Here is a 5009-nt window from a genome sequence, read left to right as displayed (position 1 = left end):
ACGACTGCCGTAAAGCGTCGGACTGTTTACGTCAGTTTTACGTCTGTCCGGGGGAGAGAAAAGGAAGGCAGACGCTACTGAGCTTGGTAGAATCGCAAACGGCTCCCTATATGTGTACACTAACTAGGGAATGAATTAACGACTTTTAGAACCCCACCTAGTGCACTACAAGTTCATTTGGTATTCAGTTTTTCAGGACAGCACCCGATTTGAATCTGTGTGTAAACATTTCATAATAAAAACGTGCAAATATATACTTTACAAAATAATTTTTATTTTCTTTTGTAATCAGCACACGACGAGTACTGACGCATCTTAAAGTGTGTCAGTGAGGATAGACGTGTGTCTCTCTCATATATATATATATATATATATATATATATATATATATATATATATATATACACAGTTTTAAGTGTGTTCATATATCTCATCTCATCTCATCTCATCATCTGTAGCCTCTTTATCCTGTTCTACAGGGTTGCAGGCAAGCTGGATCCTATCCCAGCTGACTACGGGCGAAAGGCGGGGTACACCCTGGACAAGTCGCCAGGTCATCACAGGGCTGACACATAGACACAGACAACCGTTCACACTCACATTCACACCTACGGTCAATTTAGAGTCACCAGTTAACCTAACCTGCATGTCTTTGGACTGTGGGGGAAACCGGAGCACCCGGAGGAAACCCACGCGGACACGGGGAGAACATGCAAACTCCACACAGAAAGGCCCTCGCTGGCCACGTGGCTCGAACCCAGGACCTTCTTGCTGTGAGGCGACAGCACTAACCACTACACCACCGTGCCACCCTGTGTTCATATATATATATATATATATATATATATATATATATATATATATATATACACAGTGGTGCTTGAAAGTTTGTGAACCCTTTAGAATTTTCGATATTTCTGCATAAATATGACCTAAAACATCATCAGATTTTCACACAAGTCCTAAAAGTAGATCAAGAGAATGCAGTTAAACAAATGAGACAAAAATATTATACTTGGTCATTTATTTATTGAGGAAAATGATCCAATATTACATATCTGTGAGTGGCAAAAGTATGTGAACCTCTAGGATTAGCAGTTAATTTGAAGGTGAAATTAGAGTCAGGTGTTTTCAATCAATGGGATGACAATCAGGTGTGAGTGGGCACCCTGTTTTATTTAAAGAACAGGGATCTATCAAAGTCTGATCTTCACAACACGTTTGTGGAAGTGTATCATGGCACGAACAAAGGAGATTTCTGAAGACCTCAGAAAAAGCGTTGTTGATGCTCCTCAGGCTGGAAAAGGTTACAAAACCATCTCTAAAGAGTTTGGACTCCACCAATCCACAGTCAGACAGATTGTGTACAAATAGAGGGAATTCAAGACCATTGTTACCCTCCCCAGGAGTGGGCGGCCAACAAAGATCACTCCAAGAGCAAGGCGTGTAATAGTCGGCGAGGTCATAAAGGACCCCAGGGTAACTTCTAAGCAACTGAAGGCCTCTCTCACACTGGCTAATGTTAATGTTCATGAGTCCACCATCAGGAGAACACTGAACAACAATGGTGTGCATGGCAGGGTTGCAAGGAGAAAGCCACTGCTCTCCAAAAAGAACATTGCTGCTCATCTGCAGTTTGCTAAAGATCACGTGGACAAGCCAGAAGGCTATTGGAAAAATGTTCTGTGGACAGATGAGACCAAAATAGAATTTTCTGGTTTAAATGACAAGCGTTATGTTTGGAGAAAGGAAAACACTGCATTCCAGCATAAGACCCTTATCCCATCTGTGAAACATGGTGGTGGTAGAATCATGGTTTGGGCCTGTTTTGCTGCATCTGGGCCAGGACAGCTTGCCATCACTGATGGAACAACGAATTCTGAATTATACCAGCGAATTCTAAAGGAAAATGTCAGGACATCTGTCCATGAACTGAATCTCAAGAGAAGGTGGGTCATGCAGCAAGACAACGACCCTAAGCACACAAGTCGTTCTACCAAAGAATGGTTAAAGAAGAATAAAGTTAATGTTCTGGAATGGCCAAGTCAAAGTCCTGACCTTAATCCAATGGAAATGTTGTGGAAGGACCTGAAGCGAGCAGTTTATGTGAGGAAACCCACCAACATCCCAGAGTTGAAGCTGTTCTGTATGGACGAACGGGCTAAAATTCCTCCAAGCCGGTGTGCAGCACTGATCAACAGTTACCGGAAACGTTTAGTTGCAGTTATTGCTGCACAAGGGGGTCACACCAGATACTGAAAGCAAAGGTTCACATACTTTTGCCACTCACAGATATGTAATATTGGATCATTTTCCTCAATAAATAAATGACCAAGTTTAATATTTTTATCTCATTTGTTTAACTGGGTTCTCTTTATCTACTTTTAGGACTTGTGTGAAAATCAGATGATGTTTTAGGTCATATTTATGCAGAAATACAGAAAATTCTAAAGGGTTCACAAACTTTCAAGCACCACTGTATATATATATATATATATATATATATATATATATATATATATATAATACAGTTTTAACACACACACACATATAGCACTGTCGCCTCACAGCAAGAAGGTCCGGGTTCGAGCCCCGTGGCCGGCAAGGGTCTTTCTGTGCGGAGTTTGCATGTTCTCCCCGTGTCCGCGTGGGTTTCCTCTGGGTGCTCCGGTTTCCCCCACAGTCCAAAGACATGCAGGTTAGGCTAATTGGTGGCTCTAAATTAACCGTAGGTGTGAATGTGAGTGTGAATGGTTGGTTTGTTTGTCTCTGTGTCAGCCCTGTGATAACCTGGCAACTTGTCCAGGGTGTACCCCGCCTCTCACCCATGGTCAGCTGGGATAGGATCCAGCGACCCTGTAAAACAGGATAAGCGGCTACAGATAATGGATGGATGGATGGATATATATACACTCATCAGCCACTTTATTAAGTACACCCATCGACCTGCTGTTTGATGCAGTTCTCTAATCAGACGACCCCTTGACAGCAGCACAATGCACAAAATCATGCAGATACAAATCAAGAGCTTCAGTTAATGTTCACAATGTTCAAACATCAGAATGGGTTGTTTGGTGGCATGGGTGTTGGTTTGAGCCAGATGGAGTGGTTTGAGTATTTCACAAACTGCTGATCTCCTGGGGTTTTCACACACAACAGCCTGTAGAGTTTCCACAGAATGGTGCGAAAAACAAAAAACATCGAATGACTGACAGTGAAAACAAATGATAAGAAACATCAGAGGAGAATGACCAGATTGGTTCGAGCTGGCAGGAAGGATATACTGTCGTAACTCATATAATCACTCTTTACAACCGTGGTGAGCAGAAAAGCATCTCAGCCTGCAACAGCAGAAGAACACACTGGGTTCCGCTCCTGCAGCCGAGAACAGGAGTCTTAGAATGAAGAACAAGTTCCTATTAATTAATTAAAGTGGCCAGTGAGGGTATAATGAGGACCAGCCAAATGTGCTCATATCAAAACTGGTCAGAGAGAGAGAGAGATGGAAATGGAATAGTCCATTTTGTCAAGCAGGGAAAGCTGGAACATCTGGTGAACACCACTGTCGGGGGAAGAGCTAGCTTGTAGCTTGTACACAGTAACTACACTGTAGCTTGTGTTTGAAGGATGTAGAAAGAAAAGTGCAGAGCGGAAACTGTTCTGTAATTTCGCCGAAAAGTGGAGCATTGTGTCATCCAGCCCATTCTGTCTTTTTCTATTTATAGCATCTGCAGTTGCGATGTGAAGATTTGTTGCAGAGTAATTTGACAAGAGCGGAAGAAGAAGATGGAGGAGACAGTGCTGGGTGTTGGTTTGAGCCAGATGAACTGGTTTGAGTATTTCACAAACTGCTGATCTCCTGGGGTTTCCACACACAACAGCCTGTAGAGTTTCCACAGAATGGTGCGAAAAACAAAAAAACATTGAATGACTGAAAGTTCTTTGGGTGAAAACAAATGATAAGAGAGATCAGAGGAAAATGACCAGATTGGTTCGAGCTGCCAGGAAGGATATACTGTCGTAACTCATATAATCACTCTTTACAACCGTGGTGAGCAGAAAAGCATCTCAGCCTGCAACCGCAGAAGAACACACTGGGTTCCGCTCCTGCAGCCGAGAACAGGAGTCTTAGAATGAAGAACGAGTTCCTATTAATTAATTAAAGTGAGGGTATAATGAGGACCAGCCAAATGTGCTCATATCAAAACTGGTCAGAGAGAGAGAGAGAGAGAGAGAGAGAGAGAGATGGAAATGGAATAGTCCACTTTGTCAAGCGGGGAAAGCTGGAACATCTGGTGAACACCACTGTCGGGGGAAGAGCTAGCTTGTAGTTTGTAGCTTGTACACAGTAACTACACTGTAGCTTGTGTTTGAAGGATGTAGAAAGAAAAGAGCAGAGCGGAAACTGTTCTGTAATTTCGCCGAAAAGTGGAGCGTTGTGTCAACCAGCCCATTCTGTCTTTTTCTATTTATAGCGTGAAGATTTGTTGCAGAGTAATTTGACGAGAGCGGAAGAAGAAGAAGAAGAAGAAGAAGGAGGAGACAGTGCTGGGTGTTGGTTTGAGCCAGATGAACTGGTTTAAGTATTTCACAAACTGCTGATCTCCTGGGGTTTCCACACACAACAGTCTGCAGAGTTTCCACAGAATGGTGCGAAAAACAAAAAACATCGAATGACTGACAATGAAAACAAATGATAAGAGAGATCAGAGGAAAATGACCAGATTGGTTCGAGCTGCCAGGAAGGATATACTGTCGTAACTCATATAATCACTCTTTACAACCGTGGTGAGCAGAAAAGCATCTCAGCCTGCAACAGCAGAAGAACACACTGGGTTCCGCTCCTGCAGCCGAGAACAGGAGTCTTAGAATGAAGAACAAGTTCCTATTAATTAATTAAAGTGGCCAGTGAGGGTATAATGAGGACCAGCCAAATGTGCTCATATCAAAACTGGTCAGAGAGAGAGAGAGAGAGAGAGAGATGGAAATGGAATAGTCCACTTTGTCAA

Source organism: Neoarius graeffei, chromosome 9 (genome assembly GCF_027579695.1).
Source record: "Neoarius graeffei isolate fNeoGra1 chromosome 9, fNeoGra1.pri, whole genome shotgun sequence".
In the NCBI taxonomy this organism is placed as follows: domain Eukaryota; kingdom Metazoa; phylum Chordata; class Actinopteri; order Siluriformes; family Ariidae; genus Neoarius; species Neoarius graeffei.
This window is presented reverse-complemented; position numbering follows the sequence as displayed.